The following is a 20,579-nucleotide window of genomic DNA, read 5'->3' on the forward strand; positions in this document are numbered from 1 at the left end:
CGCTCGCTTTAGTGCTATTCTAGGCGTGTGTGCACCACTGCTATGCCTTCTACAGTGTTGCTCCTTGGCGTCCACGAGTGACAGTCGCCGCTGTGTAGGATCCGCGCCGCTTTCTTTCGGCAACCCAGCCGCACCATCGACGCCACCTGAAAGAGGGCTCCCAACGTCGTCGAATTCACCTCTGGCCTCGAGACGAAAAAAAATGTGCTATTGCGATCACACAATGCCCGAGGCCATGTAAGAGCGTTTCCTGCCACCCGCTCTCACATCGACGTAGCATTCTGGAGCCGACGCAGACCGCATCCGAAAGCTGGAGGAAGAAAAAATCCCGCGAACGCCGGTGCGTTTGTCCTTGAACGAGTACGATAGTTTCCTGCTCGTTTGCATAGGGTTCCCTTCGGAGAGCCGTTCTCCGCCGAAAGGATTGTCTGATTGGTCGCGGTCTTCATTACGTTTGGCAGAGGGATTGAGTGTGTGTGTTTTTACGTGCGCTACGTGACTTTGATCATCAGAAGTGGACTTGGGTCCGGCGCGCGAGTAAGCAAGGGCTTAGTTCGGCCAAACCACTCGCCGCTTGTCTCCGCATTTCTACCAAGAGCAGCGGATCGCCAACTGTGATGGACAACATGACCACCGAGCCGCTGTACACCGACTTCCTCAGCGTCTACCTGCACCTACCTCAGGACCCGCGGACGAAAGACTGGATAATGGTGAAGTACCCTTCCATCGTGCTCTGGAGCGTCGGCCTCTACCTCTACTTCGTCAAGGTGTGGGGTCCACGCTACATGAAAGGTCGTGAGCCATTCAACCTGCGCTACGTTATTCTGGTATACAACGCCTTCATGGTCGCATGCAGCGCGTGGTTCCTAGTCGCAATCCTGCGGCTAACGTACGTCGGCGGCGGCTACAGTCTTTTCTGCCAGGGCCTCGACTTTTCCACCGCCCCGAAGGCCGTCGAGTTGCTCGACATCTACTGGTGGCTGCGCATTCTACGGTTGCTCGACTTTCTGGACACGATCTTCTTTGTGCTCCGCAAGAAGTTCAACCAGGTGTCGACGCTGCACGTCGTCCACCACTCGCTGGTTGTGCTCGACTGCTGGTTTTGGACCCGAATAGGCACCGATGGCCACATCTCGTTCATCATAGCGCTCAACACGTTCGTGCACGTGGTAATGTACACCTACTATTTTCTCTCGTCCATCGGACCCAAGGCGCAGAAGTACCTCTGGTGGAAGCGTTACCTGACCCTGCTTCAGATCACGCAGTTCATTGTGGCCATGGTGCACGGCTCCATACCACTTTTCTACGACTGCGGATACCCCAAGCTGTACGTGTACCTCGCCATGCCTCAGGGAGCACTGTTTCTCTACCTGTTCTTCCAGTTTTACTTCAAGGTCTACATCCGCAGCTCTAGGAAGGGCTTCCAAACGGTCTGCAACGCGCAGGGAAGTTTAGGCTTGTCCGAGTCTAAGTCGACGAAAGTCCAGTAGAAGCTTTCTTTAAGAAATTCGCCACCAGGGAGTTCATTATGATTGCTTTTCTTCAATACCTTAATTTGAGTGGAGTGTATGATGTAAACTTTGCGTAGGAAAGAAATACTGTTTTGACCTTGTGTGCGCTAGTATCGATGACAGTTGGAAAAGGACGACGAACTTTAACTAGCCCCCTTGTAGAGCTGGTCACAACGTTGTTTGTCTTAGTTGATAATGTGTGTTGTAGGATGAAAGTGGGAACACACGTTGTTAGCGTTGTTTGTGTCAAGTGATGCTGGTGACTACTTCTGAGATTGCCTGAACTGAACTTTTCAACTCATTATTTTCCCTAACCATTTTTCTGGCGTCAAATTTTGCATTTGGCCTGCGCTTTGTAGTGCCGACGTACTACAACGTGGTGATCTGATGTCATTAGGGTTGTGCATCTCAAATGAAAAGAAAAAAGAAAGAAAGGTAGAAACCAATAAATGCCCCCATCGCTCGACACGTTTGTTCAGTCTTACGAAATAGAGGACCAAAAAGAGAACCAGTGCATTCTTCCGCTCCGAAATCATTTCCATCACCGACCGCCTCCTGACCGTGTGACCTAGTTTTGGTTTTCCTTCTTTGGTGGCCCGGCTCAGTGGCGCGTTGCGTGCTCCCTCATGAGTTTCACGGTCACGAAGTCGGATACGACTACGCTTTGCGGGGGAACATATCGCTTCCCGCAAGGCGGAACGCCACTAGTGCGTCCTCATAAATCTTCTTTTTTGTGCGTGTGTGTGTGTGTGTATGATCCCGGCTTCCATTTGACACTGACGTAGTAGCTTCAAGCGTGCAACTGTTGTACCACTGCTGAGATGCAGTATTCAGCCGTAAACTTAATCGTGGCAAACAAAAGAAGGTGAGCATTTTAGCGTTCAAATGACAACCATTGTGATCTAGTAATGGGGACGCCCATTCTTGGTTTTTAGTCTTTTATTCATAAGGTCTAAAGCCACCATCACTTGGTAAACTATGCAAGTCACTGCGAGATGAAGTGACACCTTATATGATTGCAACATCAGGACTGGCCCCGCGGGCAATCATAAATAGCTGCTTCAGCGTTTACTCTGATCGATGATATACCTTTAACCTGATGAAAAGTAACCACGATATCAAAATTATTCCTGATGTTGTCGTTATTTGTGATAAGAACACAGCTGGTTATTGTGGGTGCGAGAATGTGCATATCTATAAATACCGCACCGATATGGTTGTTTGGATAAAACTCTAACCCCGCTTTGATAGCTGCCCGACGGAAGTAACACATCTGCATTTGCCAGACGGAACTACGGTATCGCACGGCGAGGTGCCTTACCGTTCCGTATTACGGCATGGTTAAAGCATCGTGTTATCCGAGAGAAAAGGCAATGATAATATGGAATCCTTCTATATTAATCATATTCACAGAGGACAGACATCCGTTTCCATCCATCATTATGTTTTCGGTAAGAAAATAGGAACACAGTCAAACAACTACGCCCAGAAATTATTGTTCACACGGGGCCACTTCTGCGTAAAAAAATTTCTGATTCCAAATAATCTTCAAGGAGGTTAACACACGACTGAACGTGAGCGTTCGAAAGACGAGAGACACCTTAATAAGCCATGCTGCTGGGCATCCATGCACCACGGTTACCGATCTCTGTACACAGTACAGGTACAGTACAAGTTAGGAGAATCACTTTGCGTTGGCAAAAACGCCAGGAGACGATTACAGTGCATTGAGACTTCGCTGTGGGCGTGGTGCACAGACGAATCCTGCATACCAGATAAATTTGATCTGTCTTCATTTTTTGCTCTTGTTGATAACCTCTTTATATTGCAGTTTTGTTAGTTTTTGTACGTTGGAAATTGCTGTTCCCCTTGCACGTATTGCAAGTGTGATTTTTTCTGTGGTAATTGCTGTTTCCTTTGCACGTGTTGCAAGCGTGATTTCTGCTGTGTGCATTCCGCTTTGATGATGTTTTAATGTTTTTCATGCGATATCGTGAAAGTGTGCAGAGCCTTCTCTTCTCTTTCTGTTTTTGTTATCATATTTAGTGTATGTGTATGTGTGTAAGTTAGTGTATGTGTACGCTGTAATGCTGTTTTCTTCGGTCCCTATCTGAGACTATGCGGGAAATGCCATATTTCTCATTTCTTCATGTCGTTTTTAGGCCATACAACTTGATGGCTGCAAGGACTCACTTCACCTCACATCATGCTTTCATGCCCATAACAATTTAACGTTGTGAAGAAGCCAGTGATGACATCCTTGTAGACAACATTTACAATGTTATAATAAACAAATCATCAGCCATGTTACAAACAAGCTGAACGCATTGTCCAATTATCTGCTCTGTCAGGCCGAGTAAGTGGTCACTCAGCGCGAAGCGCCATGGAAGCCTTTCAGAAGTACCAAGAAGAGGCAGCCTGGAAGCACATTGCTAAAAAAAAGGAGAATAAAGAATGTCCACGCAAAACAGACTACGTGATTCATGCTTGAGGGCTAGCTATAAAGAATGCACTGCCTAGGTGCAGTAAACAATGCGTGAATCGAATCAAGCCAAAGTGGTGCAACTACAACTACAGTTTATTTTCGAACAGTGGTCGTAGAGGGGATATTGCTGAGCCCGCGCCCGTTATGGCTGGTTTGCATGCAGCAGCCCTTTGGGTGTAACTGGCCGCCTCCGGTCGATTTCAATTGGGGAAACCTGCGTTATCTGCAGGAACAGAAACTCTGTCTAAGCAAATGAGATTGTAACCCGCTGTCGGAAACGAATGGCGGTTTACATTGATCACTCTGCAAGAGAAAACTTAAACCCCTTTGGGCGAATGAGAATTAATTGCGTCCGGCAACATTTGGAATACATAGTTAGGGTTCTTGCTGATGATGTAGCCTAGTGAAGGTTGCGTTCTTTGCGACTTCACTTTGCGGATCTTTTGTTAAGCATTTGCTGAAAGAAGGCGCGGCTCAGAAACAAAACGTAAAGGTTCAATCCGAGATCATCAAGGAAACTATCTGAGAGGCAGGTGGACGTTGCGCTGAACGAGGTCGTTCTCCTCACGAGACGTTCAAGGGAAAGAATTACTGGTATGTATTCTAGCCCAGTTCTTGACTTCTTGTACATGTGGAGGGGAATACCCCCTTCCCCCCCCCCCTCGCTTCTTTTCTTTTTTTACCGTGACAGTAATTTGAAGCAAGCGGCATCTGGATTAAAGTGCTTGTACTGATTTCTTGCAGACATTATTTCGGTACGCTCCATAATCAGCCTACAACAGAATTCCTACCAGCGTACTTGGACTCTCAAGTTCAGGCGCACGGGGACAGTAATTGTGAGGAAGACTATAATGCATTTAACAAGCCTCCCGCGAATATTTGTACGGCTGCGGAGAGCGAGAGCGCGTAGTTTGCACAAGCGCGCTATCACTTTGCGATTGGATTGTATCTAAAGAAGCAAGGGTGCTAACATTATAAAATGAGTCAACAGACTTTGGCGAATCCTTCGATTCATTACTTATTTTCAACAACGTAGGCTGCAAGCGGTCTCAGTGGACAAGGTCATCATCTGAAGAACCACTTCTTCATTGAGATACGCGAAACCTCGCCTTTGTACTACGCTGCAGTACTGTATGCAGTGACGTCCGAAATGCATGTGTAGGCGCCAAAGTTCCAAAAGCTTGTGGTGGGTGCGAAACTGAGCACGAATGACCCTGCGCAAAGGTTGCGCAATTGTGCAGTGGTTATCGCGTCCAACTCTCGACCGCACATTTGTTGGAATCCGAGTGGCGCGCAAGGTTTTGCAGAAGGCAAAGCTGATAAAAGAGCCGGACAACAGGTACCACAGCGTTTAGCCGTTAACACTGTCGCAGTTAAGCACAAAAAAGAAAAAAAGAAACGAGGAAGAATAATAGTAACGAAACCAGCCGCGTGGATATGTGTCGACATATATGAAGAAAACGTTTAATTCTTATTTGGGGAAACAAAACTGAGTAAATGCAAGAACGGTCACAAATATTTGTGGCACAAAGAACACGCGCAGCCACGCGAAAGCTGAAATGAAACGCTCAGTGCAAGTTTTTAAGGGCATCCCCGATACGATTTCGTTATGTACAAAACTGTGTCAGGCATTGTTCGCATTTTTGTCCTGTAAAGCCGCAACGTGGTAAGCGGTGTCCTGCATTATCTTTTTTTCCCCCAGTTTTTGTATGGTATCATCGTCATCATCATCATTATCAGCCTGGTTACGCCCACTGCAGGGCAAAGGCCTCTCCCATACTTCTCCAACTACCCCGGTCGTGTACAAATTGTGGCCATGTTGTCCCTGCAAACTCCTTAACCTCATCCGCCCACCTAACTTTCTGCCGCCCTCTGCTACGCTTCCCTTCCCTTGGAATCCATTCCGTAACCCTTAATGACCGTCGGTTATCTTCCCTCCTCATTACGTGTCCTGTCCATGCCCATTTATTTTTCTTGATTTCAACTAAGATGTCGTTAACTCGCGTTTGTTCCCTCACCCACTCTGCTCTTATCCCTTAACGTTACACCTATCATTCTTCTTTCCGTTGCTCGTTGCGTCGTCCTCAATTTAAGTAGAACCCTTTTCGTAAGCCTCCAAGTTTCTGCCCCGTACGTGAGTACTGGTAAGACACAGCTGTTATAAACTTTTCTTTTGAGGGATAATGGCAACCTGCTGTTCAAGATATGAGAATGCCTGCAAAACGCACCCCAGCCCATTCTTATTCTTCTGATTATTTCAGTCTCATTATCCGGATCCGCAGTCACTACCTGTCCTAAGTAGATGCATTCCCTTACCACTTCCAGTGCCTCACTACCTATTGTAAATTGCTGTTCTCTTCCGAGACTGTTAAACATTACTTTCGTTTTCTGCAGATTAATATTTAGACCCACCCTTCGGCTTTGCCTCTCCAGGTCAGTGAGCATGCATTGCAGTTGGTCCCCTGAGTTACTAAGCAAGGCAATATCATCAGCGAATCGCAAATTACTAAGGTATTCTCCATTAACTCTTATCCCCAATTCTTCCCAATCCAGGTCTCTGAATACCTCCTGTAAGCACTCTGTGAATAGCACTAGAGAGATCGTATCTCCCTGCCTGACGCCTTTCTTTATTGGGATTTTGTTGCTTTCTTTATGGAGGACTACGGTGGCTGTGGAGCCGCTATAGATATATTTCAGTATTTTGACATACGGCTCGTCTACACCCTGATTACGCAATGCCTCCATGACTGCTGAGGTTTCGACTGAATCAAACGTTTTCTCGTAATCAATGAAAGCTATAGAAAAGGGTTGGTTATATTCCGCACATTTTTCTATCACCTGATTGATAGTGTGAATATGGTCTATTGCTGACTAGCCTTTACGGAATCCTGCCTGGTCCTTTGCTTGACAGAAGTCTAAGGCGTTCCTGATTCTATTTGCAATTACCTTAGCAAATACTTTGTAGGCAACGGACAGTAAGCTGATCGGTCTATAATTTTTCAAGTCTTTGGTGTCCCCTTTCTTATGGATTATGATTATGTTAGCGTTTTTCCAAGATTCCGGTACGCTCGAAGTCATGAGGCATTGCGTATACAAGGTGGCCAGCTTCTCTAGAACAATCTGCCCACCATCCTTCAACAAATCGGCTGTTACCTGATCCTCCCCAGCGGCCTTCCCCCTTTGCATAGCTCCCAAGGCTTTCTTTACTTCTTCCGGCGTTACCTGTGGGATTTCGAATACCTCTAGACTATTCTCTCTTCCATTATCGTCGTGGGTGCCACTGGTATTGTATAGATCTCTATAGAACTCCTCAGCCACTTGAACTATCTCATCCATATTAGTAATGATATTGCCGGCTTTGTCTCTTAACGCATACGTCTGATTCTTGCGAATTCCTAGTTTCTTCTTCACTGCTTTTAGGCTTCCTCCGTTCCTGAGAGCATGTTCAATTCTATCCATATTATACTTCCTTATGTCAGCTGTCTTACGCTTGTTGATGAACTTCGAAAGTTCTGCCAGCTCTATTCTAGCTGTAGGGTTAGCGGCTTTCATACATTGGCGTTTCTTGATCAGATCTTTCGTCTCCTGCGATAGTTTACTGGTATCCTGTCTAACGGAATTACCACCGACTTCTATTGCACACTCCTTAATGATGCCCACAAGAATGTCGTTCATTGCTTCAACACTAAGGTCCTCTTCCTGAGTTAAAGCCGAATACCTATTTTGTAGCTTGACCTGGAATTCCTCTGTTTTCCCTCTTACCGCTAACTCATTGATTGGCTTCTTATGTACCAGTTTCTTCCGTTCCCTCCTCAGGTCTAGGCTGATTCGAGTTCTTACCATCCTATGGTCACTGCAGCGCACCTTGCTGAGCACGTCTTGTATGGTATACTACGCGGCATTCCTTGACGATATCGTCTGACGAGCATCACTGATTTTGGAGTCGGTTGCGCCAGCGCGTTCATCACTGCTCCAACTGTAAACCCGCGCCTTCCTTGCTTTGCTGCCCGCAAGTGTCGGCTTTAAAAATGAGTTAATATGAATGCCTATTTCTAGACTTGATTTGCTTCGTGGTATTATACCCCGGATTTATTTTGATCTTCATCGCAACGCAGCCCTTCTGTTACAGGAAGTCTGAGGGCGATATGGTTGGCTAGTATTCCCGGTATTGGTTAAGATCGTAGAAGGAAAACGCACGTTGTTGTTTTCACCTTAAGTGAAGAGTTGCACGTTGCAGCATTCATGTGCCAACAGTTTTTCTTTTTTCATGGCCGCTACTTATCGTGCTTATTAAGGAAGCAGCAAAGCCCCACGCCTCTTTGATTGCATACGACATGCCGAAGCGGTGTCCTGTAGGGTTAGAGCCGTGAGGAAACCCCGCTCTGGTTTTACCACACGTGCGATAAAAACACTATGCAGATCCAATGAAACCACATGTTGGAATCTGAGAAGAGAAGCTTTCGTGGTGCGGTTAAATAAGTGCCACAGAACAATGGGATGTTCCGTGCCAAAACCACAATTTGATTGTGAGGCGCACGTGGTAGTGGAGGACCCCGGCTAAGTTTTGACCACCAGGGGATCTTGGACGTGACCCCATTGGACGGGACACGGGCGTTTTTTGCGTTTTTCCCCCGTCGAAATGGGGCCGTCGCAGCCTGGATTCGATCACGCGATCTCGTGCTTAGCAGCGCAACACCATAGCCGCTAAGCCAGCGCGGCGGGTATGTAAGTGCCGTGCAACTGATAATATTCTCCTCTGCGTTTTGCACCGTTGCGGTCACCTGCCTGCCAGTGAAGACGGCACGACGTGGCCTCTTTGCAGTGTGTGGATACAGCAGCCCACTGTATCCCGGGTCGGCGTCATAAATCGAGCTGGCCTATCCTGGGGGCAGAGCAACAGTAAACTGCGCTTCACTCAGCGAAATATGGACAAGCCGATGGACCAAACCCAAAATCCCAGGAAAATATGCGTAGAGTTGTTTGCTTCATTAAAGCGATTGGGCTCTTTATGACGCATATTTGTTGCAATGAGAAAATCTGGGCATCATTGCAACAAGATGACTGCGTAATTCCGTAGAAAACAAGGCCATCAGCCACGACACCCGTAAAGGCCGCAAAGATGGTAGTGCTGTCCTGCGTGTGAGCTAGTAGGCGTGACAGCAGCACCCCACCGTGGTCGGGAAAGTCCTGTAGGGTTCGCAAAGAAAGCTTCGCTAAATAAAAAATCATAACACTTCGGCGATTCCTCTGCCTGTGAAGTCATTTACGGCGACATCAGGAGGGAGCTCGACACGGACACCGCCATCTTCTCGCCTTTGCGATGCGCTCAGTGTGCCTGCTGGGGCCTCCAATATACGTGCACTGACACCGTTACTCTTAGAGCCTTTCTGGGGGCCACGCATAACCGTATAAAGAAGTCTCGCTTTCAGCATTTCAAGTTACACGACACAGTACACTTGAAGCACAAAAAAATAAACAAAAAAAAAAGGAGAGGAAGAGAAGATACCTAGAAGACGCGGTGATTTCATGATGTGGAAGTTTCAGGCTTGCCATCTTGTCACCTATTTCGCATTCAGCATGACAAGGCAACACAGTGAAAGGCGCCGAGAGACGCTGGGAGGCGCGATATAGCAGCCTGCTTACGGCGCTTGTGTCCGAGTACCTCTGATGACGCTTTAATTACGAGGGCGCAATGGAGAGCTTCTAGCACGCATGACGATACACGTTGGACGTGTGCTTGCTGTGTTTTTCCCCCGACTTTAATCACCGCATTCACGATGTGTGTTTGTGTATGTGTGGATAAGCTCAGAGCTTATTCTTCAAAGATTGTATCATCCTACACTCTTTGTATCGCCCGACGAGGTTCACTAAAAAAAAAAAAAAGAAAATTAGGCTCTGGGGTCTTTCGTACCAACAAGGCGATCTGATTATAAGACACACCAAGCATTGGGGAGCTCTGGAATAATTTTGACCGCCTGCAAGGTTATTTACCGCGCATCCAATCTACAGCACGCGAGCGCTTCTGCATTTCACCCCATCGAAATTCAGAAGCCGTGCAAGGAATAAACAACCGAAGAAACATTGCAGACAGCAACGCTTTGCTTCGATGGTTTTATCCTTGTAAGGATCCCGCGTGCGAACAGTCCAAGCAGCTGTCGTGGGCGGCACGTATATAAGCGTGGGAAGATGTACTCAGCCATCGTCAAACGATCTAATGCCTACAACGTGCTGCGGAGGGCCATTAGAGTGCCTCCTTATGGGCCTTCGGGGAAGTATGCCATATGCGCCTATAAACTACAAGCGCCACGTAATAACTGCAAGGCGTGAAATAACCGTTCATTTTCCTCTTCTTTATTAGCTGCGAGGACGTGCATAGTCCGACGCCTGAAAGGGCTGTCTTTTTCTTCCATCATCTTATTATGGTGTCTCATTGCCTCTCGTCACAGGCATAGGCGCATATGCGCGCATAGCAGAAGCAGGTGCTACGTAAGCTTAATATTTGACGCAGGCTTCGTCAACAACAACCATTAGTTCCAACTATCAATCGATCACTTGATTGATTGATTGATTGATTGATTGATTGATGAATTGATTGATTGATGGAAAATAATGTGTGAAAGTAACTCTGGAGATATGAGAGACGCCGTAGTGAAGGGGTCCGGAAAAATTTTGAGCCCTTGCAGGGGCTTCTTTCATTGTCACCTCTATCAACTCACACGAGAATTTCTGCATTTTGTGCCCACTGAGTGGCAGCCACCACGTTCGGGAAACGAACCCGCGTCCTCGTGCCGAGCTACGGGACGCCATAGCAACTGAACCATTGCGGTGGGTCATCAACGTCTGTTTAATTGCGATGAGCGCAAGCACAAACGCCGTGATTCGGACCAGGTATTGGCGGCGAGGAGTTACGGAGTCGCCATATATCGGAAGCGCCTCGCTGACGTAGTATGAGGGATCACGCGGCGCGCTCCTCATAGGTTTTGCTGTCAGCGCTCACTGAAAACACCACGCGCGAGCTCTCCCGGACATTTCTGTAAGTACTTTCGAAACGAGAGAAGTTTCTTACTGTCTAAATAATAATCTTGGGCAAACTGAAAGCACAGAATCGTTCACAGACGCTGTCTCTTTACCGAATACGTACAGTGAACACCACTGCGCGCGGTCGCCGCGATGGAGTCTCATAAACCGGCTTCTTGCGTGAAAGGTAGGTAAACGCTGAGAGCAAACTATGTGAAATATGTTCTTATAGTGTTTGTATAACTAAGTGGAGCGTAACAGAACGAAGCCTCAATGCAGCGATCGCGCAGATTCGCAGCGACCGACTGCGCGTCTGCATGCTTGTCCGCGCACTGTTTCGCTTTCGCCGCGTGCGCGTTTTCGCATGAGCCATGAGCTTTAGGCCGCAGAATATGAGCATTTGACAGTATACAAGCAACCATTGTTGCGTGGCGCTATCAGAGCTGTGCAAAAATAATTTCATTGTAGAGACTTCGTCGCCTACGGGGTCTGTGATGTGCCGTCGCGACGATTCAATCTTTTTTCTTTCTAAATTCTTTGACCTTTCAATATTATTTCTCGAGTTGCGCCGCACTGTATGTTTATCGGTGTTCTCAGCGTGCAATTTCCCGCTGCTCCTTTTTTGTAATGCAGTGCATTGATTCATAACACAAACATGACCATATGCAATGCTTTTTTTAAATGTGCTTCTTACCGCTGCCTTTCCACTCCACTGAACTTGCCAGTATCTATAGCATCGACAAGTTCATAGACCAAACCGTCATGACATTAGTCGGGTAGCGGACTCGGGTGAGCGTCTCAGTGCGCGTTTTCAGAACATGGCAGACCGGGCGCCGTAGCAGAAATCTTCCTCGCGTCTGTGCTTGCTACATACCCGAGTTGTAGCCGATGACTGTTTGCCGGTTTTATGTTTCGCGAGCCAAGCTTCACGCAGCTTTCTGTCCTGCGGTTACGTGTGAATAAGGTTGACACCGGCCTCCGTTACGTGCGTCCGGCCCTGCGGCACCGAGCAGTAGCCTACCATGTTGCGCACCTTCAAAGACAGCCACTACCTATTGTAGTGCTTTGAAGCGTTGTAAAGGAGACACTCGAAGCGGGAAATTTTCGCCACTAAATGAGGACCGCAGCGTACGAGGGAATTTAAACTCGTTTTCAGCTCGCTTCGGCGCGCCCGAAGCAGCCGACGCGGCCGCTATGTCCACGTGATCCCTCCTAGCACGTCACGCCGACGGTGGCGCCAGCTTTTCCAGTGGTGGAGCGCGAGGCCAATAGACTGTTCTTTTCGTAGGCGCCGCCATATTGTGAACGCAGTGGCGCTGCCTATGAGCAGCGCCATACCGGCTTGGGTGAAAGTGGTCTTTTGCATGGCAGCTATACGCTCGGCGGTAGGTTCTGGCGTTTGTTTTCTCGGTCGTGCGGTCTGTTTAGTATGACGTGCGTCTTCTACGTGGTAAACGGTTCTGTGAGACGTGCTGAAGTGGGTTAAGGCGTCATGGCCGGAATTTCTGCTGTCGTTGAGGTGGACGGAACACGCAGCGCGATGTGTGCGCATATTTGAGCCTACAATCAGCCTCGGAGATCAGTTGTGTATTTCTGAATGTTCCAATCACTCATATGACCTTATTGCAGTATTATCCTGTATTTCTAAGCTGCGGTTTAGAAGCCATGAAACATACGCGACGATTGTAACAGTGTGGGTACCGTTCTGCTACGATAGGAGCTGTGCTGTTATACTTTGACAAGCGTTCAAACTGTTCGCTGCAGGCTTCATTGCGTGACTACTTGGTTGGATGGATGAGGTTTCCACCGATGAATAAAATAGTTTTGGCAAGTAATAGCAGCATACCTTACAGTCTGAATTAAGCTTGTCCTGCAAAGGGACTGTTTACGAACTGCGCGAGCGTCCTAAGCAGTGGTAGGTGCTGGATTACATATATCTTTGTTCTATATACCACATGGCCCAAGCATACGGCATCAGCAGTTATATATCTATAAACGTTGTGCGGCGTGACTATGCGAGGTCCTATTGCTGCGTTAGCCCGTTTTCTCTTTCTTTTTAGAGAAAGAGGTTGATAACCAAATTTCTTTTCGGTTGTGTTCGTTCAGTTCTCTAAGACGCACTCACACGTATTACGGAAATTTTGCTATCAAAAATAGCCATCGCATTCTTTTTATGCGAACCCTCTCATATATTATGGCTGTATACAGGCCAAAAAGGCAATGTCGAAGCACACAGCTTATATGTATCGTGCTGGCTCACCAACCGCAGTGATCGCTGTGTTGAGCAGCGCCGTGGGCCTCATACAGCAAGACTAGCGTAGGCATATGGTAATTTCATGCATACTAGAGTTGAAATGCGTGAGAACGATGCCAGTGTATCACGAATAATTGATAGCGCCTGCCGCTCAGATGTTTCATGGTTGCCTTAGGTTGGCCGTGCACGAGCATGCGCTCGTATGTTTTATGTTTTACTCCCCTATGCCAATAGATCAGACAGTGAGCTGATTTACCATTTAATGCTGGTAATACAGAGACGCCGGTTTTCTTTGTTGAATTAAAATTGATATAAGCAAAATAGTAAACAATACATGCAGGTACCGCGACTCATAGTGCGCGTACACCGCAGCTGATTATGCGCGTCACATTTTTGTGCCCCCAAGACATATTTATGGCTACAGTAGTTACCGATGCACCGAAAGGCTTCCCTGACGACCTTATATGAACGAACATGCATAAATTTTACAAAGTAAGATCTAACACATCTCGAAATCGTTCCGCAGCACGCGACAGCAATACTTTCAAGCAGCGCCGCGCCGGATCGCCCAAGCCAGAGAGGAGGAAAGGCTCTCCGCGCGCCCTATCCTCCTTGCCTGATGAAATAGTCCATAGTACTGCGCAGGCAGTTAGGGAAAATAAAGACAGCTTGGGTGTTTGGTCGGCCCTTGCCTATATAGCCATGCACTGCGATTATAGCGGTATTGTAAAGAATCTGGCGGTGTCGCAAACAGAGGGTGACAGGCGAGTTGAACATTTTTATAGAAAGGCAGACGCCGCTGTTGCGTGTACTACATCGATGCTCCGTTGCTTCCAGGTTAATTGACTAACGCAGTCGACGTTGTTGGTTTCCTTGAGAACTTGAGCAAGGTGCATGAAACCTAACGCATACAAAAGCACATCATAGTACAGTGCAATGGCCGCCTTGCGTTGAATCTTGCCGCTATTTTTTAAAATTTATGCATACTGCTACCCTAAGAAGGATAACCCTGTTAACGTCAGAACACAGATCCTACAGAGAGAGGGGGAAACAAAATAGGAGGAGCACGATGAGTATTTGCCTTTACATTTTCGATCGCTTATGTGGATCGAGGCAAGAATGCCACAGAAATGACATTTTCGAAGTGCGCATGCTTCGTATGACTCGGAATGCTTGTGACTGAAATCAGGAGCGCAAACGTTACCGAGCTTGAGCTGGCAAAGGTGGGTGCGTAACGCCCAGGCTAACAGGAAGCGTCGTTCGCTGTCGTTTTTGTATCGATTTTTTGGCATCTTTAGCAGCCGTTATCTGCGCCGCTTGGTTGACAAATAAAAAGCATCTTAGCTTCTTCTGGCCGGTACATGGTATCTATACAGAATAAAGAGAAGAACAAGTTCTTACGCTACAACTGTTTGTAAGAACAAATGCCAAGCAACCGTGACGTTAGAGATGGTATTATGCAAAGTGGGCGGACAATGGCAAACACTCCCTATACGAGCGAGCAGCAACATCATACGGCCGGAACGTTTAACATTTGCCTTAATAGGTAACCAGAACTGCCGCATCATTCGGCAGGTCTTACGGTGCCGTAAATCGCAGCACCAAGCAAGCACGAAGCCGGTGGTCGAAAGCAGGAGTTTCTGTATAACGCGTTGGCGTCACCGTTGCCGTTTGTCGTCACTGTTTACTATTCATGGAAGCGTCGCTGCATCGGTAGTTAACTTCCCGGAAAGCGATAAAACACGCGTCTGGCGTGTGCCCGGCTCCTAAAGAGAGGGACGGTGTTCGATAGAGTCCAGCGCAACCAGCGCCACACACACGCACGCAAGTCTATGTGTGCGCAATCGCACGTGTTTGTGGCGTCGCACAATGACCTTCCCCTTGGCAAAGAAGCGTAGATATACTGCCAAGATTGTAGCATCCCTGACGCAGCGCCTTCGCGTGCCGCGCACGGTCCACGTGCTGCCGAGAAGAAAACATTAAAGCGCACATTTTCTATTTTACTACACCGCACAACGAGCCTAGATTAGCTTTAACGTATGGCTATAGCTGTTAGCTATTACCTATAGAGAAGTGTTCGGCAGTGGAAAAACACTGATGTTTAGGTTATGCGTTATAGTTATAATGTAATGCTAGATATAGCTATAACGTATAACGTAAACATCAACGTGTTTTTCTATTGCTCGACACTTCTATACCTGCTGATTGCGTAAGTTGCGGACCTTGGTGCCCGAACCAGCCACAACGAGTATGCTAATGCGAACGACCTTCGCCTAGTGTCTATATATACAGGTGTACTAGTTGCTGCTGTCCACGGGGAAATTGTTGCAATGTACGAAATTTTCCGAGTTCCTCTGAAAGTGAAATGGGGAACGAAAAAACTCCGCGTCGACTTGGAATTTCCTCGATGCAGAAAGATAAATGACTCTCGTGCCGCACAACTGTGCTCGTAAAAGCGCGATTATACTTGGCGTGTGAAATGTGCCAGTGGGCGATGAGGATAGCTATAAGGGCTTGTCGGTACGGCATATATCTTATTTTGTTGTAGCGCAAGCTGAACAACGACAACAGAAAGGCACATCTGACACACACAGCGCCAACTTTCAACAACAGATTTCATTTCCAGTTCTTGTTGCTATATATACATCCTCGAAACATCATACCGTACGTGTAAAATTTCGGTAAAAGAATGGTAAACTAGGGACCACACGTAAGCAGTTTTTTGACTCACATATTCACAGATATGTACACGTTCAGCGCGAACAAAGATAATTGAGCTCTTCTGCGGATCTTCTATAATCAAGCGCGTCATCTCACACCTGCTTCTACTCATGATGACTGTTTCATGAAATCTAGGTTTGCATTTGCATCTCTGGTAATGGATGGCAAGAAAGCCATCAGCGGCCAAGTTGTTTACTTTGTTATTGTGCTCTCGTAGCCTGTCATTTATGCATCTGCCTGTTTGACTAATGTGAGATCATCCACATCCGAGAGGAATGCGGTATACCACAGCCGCGATGCAATCAATGAATTTGTTTTTGTGTTCTTTTTGGCATGCGGTACGTGCCATTCTTTCTGGCCTTGTGTTTTTACACAGGCTGACCAATTTATTAGGCGCCGAAAATACAACGTTGATGCCGCTCCTTCCAGCAATCTTCTTTAATCTATGAGAGAACCCGTGTATGTAGGGGATGAAAGCAACCTTTCTTTTTTTCATGTCAGTGCTTGAACCATGCACCTGCTCCGAACTGCTTTGCTGTGCCTTCTTAAGCAGTCCTTGTGCGACTGACACAAGCACGTGGCTCGGGTAACCAGCGCAGCCTAAACGCCAGCGTTGCCGTCCGAAGCTATCATGAATTAGGTGTTGGCATATATTTCTTCAGTGCTTCACTGAAACACATCTTCACGATTCCCCTCTTCACAAGCTTTGTATGCGCGGAATGAAATGGTAAAAGTGGCTTATTTGCTCTAGGTTCGTAACACCAGCAGGTTTTGTTATCGGTGAGCACACACTTGGACAGCCGAGCTGTCCATGGCCGAAGGTGGAACAAAGGGAGATCAAAGAGAACAAAGCCTGGCCTGAATCTATGACATCTTGCCTAGATGACAAGCCCGCTCTGTGTGCAGTGACATAGGTGGCCTGTGCTCAGGGTTTACCACACGACTATTTCCGTATTCATGCCTTCAAGAAGCTCTGCGGGGCCCAGGTGGGGTATGTTTGATGGCGTCTGGAAATTTGTAGAATCATGATCGCCGGAAGCTGTCGTTGTGAAGCCAGCTAAGTCAAATCGGAAGTTGTGGTCGGCGGCATGCTTCCTGCCGGCAAGGTTGGAGCGAGTTATGTCAGCGGGGGAGCCGGTGCTTTTATGTACCCGAGGATTTGTGAGCGTAGAGGCCGCTTCACCGACTAATCGGAAGTGGTGAAGATGTGTTGCCAGGTGCACGCGTTGTCAGACTCCCGCAGCGGCAACAGCGACTGGTGACCGGTGACTGCAGCGGGATGTCTGCGGAAGAGTGCCGGCCGTACCCACCCCAGGTATAGGTTAGCCGGCCGAAAGCAGCTATCAAACCTGCGCTTCATTTCGCCTACGACAGCTGCGCGCTGTCCTCGTAGTCATCCCATCCCCTTGCGCACCTTAAAGTCATCCTTCTGCAACCAGAAACATTGTTGTGTGGTCAGGCCAGGCATGGCGAGCGCCTAGTGTTTTGACAGGAATCACGAATGGCATCCCTTGATGACTCGGAGGTCGATGTAGTCCCTATAGAAATACCTATGGCATTGGTAGCGAAATCTAGCTATATGACCAAGGAGGCGTGAGCGGCAGCCCTTGGCGGCTCGAAGGTCGATGGAGTCCTGGGAGAACGATTCACAGCAATAGAAACGCGGACGGCGTTCCCTGGTAGCGGGAACTCGGGATGGCAAGACACAAGAGGAATGAAGGACTACGTACCATGGTGCTCGAGGCCAGATAACCTTAAGTTTGGATTTCAATGACTGCCACGTAGTAATGAAAAGAAATGACAAGAAGCCGTCCATATACGAATGCCTATCTTGACTCTCACTTCCTCGTTTTCATCTTCATTGCCCATCCCTCATGCCGTCCTGTGCATTTCATAATTAAAATATGCAGGGTATTCTAACTATCACACACAAAGCTTTAAATGTATGCAAGTAGCACGTAGCTGGACAGAGCTAAGGGAATGCTGTTTGTCGTAGCTTGGAGAAACTTAATAAACTTCTGAAATATAGTTAGATCAAAAGACCCAATGAGAAAATTGTAAAGCAACATAAAAAAGAAGACCATGCCCTTCATCTAGTGGAACATGGGGGTAAGCGAAGTTTTGTCCTGCGTGCAGCTGATCTTCGTCACGGCTAAGTAACCCACAGGTAACGGTGCAGGATTGCTTCGACCGCCCACTCCCTCAGTTCGGGATCTTCTTATTGCTGTCGGAACGCCTGGGCTCGGGCGGCTCTAAAAGCGCGTTTATATACCCATGTTATCGCAGCGCGGGCGAGCGTCGTTAGACGCCGGGCGTGCCGGAGCGCGTTGGCGGCATCCGGTTACACTGGCGGCGCGAGTGCGTCGTACCATCGGCCGAACTATAGATGCTGTTGTTCTCGCCAACTTAACGTACTGTGTGCGCGCGTTCATGCTACGGTGGACTATATTTAGTTCTTAACGGCTGGATCGGCACACCTATGGCGAGCCCTTTCACGGGCGAGTTCTCGCCGCCGCTCGTCGAAGGCTGCCAGTTCCTCGGGTGTACGCACAACGAGTGGCCGTCCGAACCGTTCCGGATGCGCTGGACGGAAACGATGCGGGCGCAGGCGCGCCAAACCCTTTCCTACCCTTTCCCTCACCGGCAGAAGCAAAACGCCTCTGATTGGAAGCGCGTGCCGTGAGTGCGCGCCTACGCAGCTGGAATCTCTGCTTATGGCTCATGCTTCGGCGCAGCTGTCAACTCACCAAACTGCCCTTTCCCGCAGCTGCTCTGCTCTGGGGCAACTGGATTTTTGTGTGACAACATAGACATCGAAACTTAGGAGCCAATACAAGCTTCGCTCGAAAACTCCTGATACAGCTTTCTGTTACTCAACGCGTGCTACATAAAAGTGTTTTTCCGAGCGTGAAATAAGCCCGCGAACACACTACATTGCCGCGCGACTTGCCACGTGAGGCACCTTGCGTGTATTCGCGACCTGCTTTCACGCTCCGAAAAAGACTTTTATGCAGTACGTGTTGAGCAACAGAAAGCTGTATCGGGAGTTTTTCATTTTGCCCTACAATTTTCTCATACACACTTTTCATCAAATTATGATATCTTAGGAATTGATTAATTAGGACTGTTAATGAAATTAGGCAGAATGCAAAAAAATTATCTGATTATACCCAAGCGACGGGAAACAACATTACCTTGTCTCTGTCCAGTTATGTGGCATTTGCATATGTTTAAATCTCGGTCCATGATTGCAGGGACTCCCTGTACAAATGGTTACAACTAACTCGTTGTCCTGTGCATTTCCTTTATTTAAGCATGAAATGCTTTTAGCTCCCGTTTGTCGGTGACCTTTAAGTGACCAGGAGCCAGAAGTCAGAGCTGTTATCCGGGCAAGTTGGGAGAACAAAACGAGATCGTACTGGCAACAAATCAAAACATAAAAAATGTGATCTTTGGCCGCCAACCATTTTTACGGGACTGCATTACATACGCTAGTCACTGCCCAAACAAGTTACAAAAAATATTGCTTTCAAGTTCTTCCTAATGTTTGTTCACAATATCAGCGAGGCTGTAACTTCTGGTACACTGAAGTTTTAGTTATCATTTCCAAAAGCGACGTTCAAAAGGCAGATATAGGGCACTATAGACTTTCGTGTCACCTTTTGGTGCAGAGCGCTGAACGCCAGCGGAATGCGAGCTCCGCGGAGTGGGTATTGCGTCACCTCGACAGATGAAGCCCTTTAAACTTATGGCGCCTCCAACAGGCGCTTCTGCACGCCGCAGTCGCTCAGCGGTTATGGTGTTGTGCTGCTAAGCACGAGGTCGCGGGATCAATTCCCGGCCGCGGTGACCGCGTTTCGATGAAGGCGAAATGCAGGAATGCCGGTGTCCTGTGCATGGGTGGTATGTTAAATATCCCCAGGTGGTCAAAATTAATCCGGAGTCCCCCACTACGGCGTGCCTCACAATCAAATCGTGGTTTCGGCGCGTAAAACCCCAGAACTCAATTCCTTTTTCTTCTAGCTAGGCATTGCGCTCTGTCTCCCTGGCGGCTTCCGCTGCCTGTCGAGCGGCGTTCAGTCAGTTTTCTTCGTCTAGCTGGGCAGCGTCTGTATGGACCAGTGTACAGCATGGTATAGTGCGGTGGGGTGTGGTGTGCCGTTGAGAAGACACATTACATCCATGTTAAGATTGTGGCTACTATCGTTTCCTAGCAACCTGCTTTGCTGGTTGTCATTTCATGCTTACATACGCTCTCCATTACGGGAGCGCCAACAATTCTGTATCCCAATTTTTACGTAAGCGCTGCACAAAGAGCAATGTAACAATGTTCTTTGCACGCACTTTAAATGCTTGTGTTTCGCTGTGGACATCATAACACGCTCCTGTCATTGGTAATGCGCGCGCCTGTCATGGTTCTCGTACTACACTGTAGTGCCAGCATCATTGCCGCGATATTCGCAGCTACTTCCCGCTTTGGTATAGCTCAAATGCGGCGTTTATGTATTCATCGTGACATCTGTAGCCACAAAAGCAAGCAGAAGTCACTTCAGCTTGCTCCGCACTCCGCATTTCGCTACCAAGCTACAAC

At 47.8% G+C, this 20,579-nt stretch overlaps 1 pseudogene; it reads left to right on the plus strand.

Moving 5' to 3' along the window:
- The first annotated feature begins 410 nt into the window (after positions 1–410).
- Positions 411–3,976, plus strand: LOC142579319 (very long chain fatty acid elongase AAEL008004 pseudogene; annotated as a pseudogene).
- The last annotated feature ends 16,603 nt before the right edge of the window (positions 3,977–20,579 follow it).

This window comes from Dermacentor variabilis, chromosome 4 (genome assembly GCF_050947875.1).
Source record: "Dermacentor variabilis isolate Ectoservices chromosome 4, ASM5094787v1, whole genome shotgun sequence".
NCBI classification, from domain to species: Eukaryota; Metazoa; Arthropoda; class Arachnida; order Ixodida; family Ixodidae; genus Dermacentor; species Dermacentor variabilis.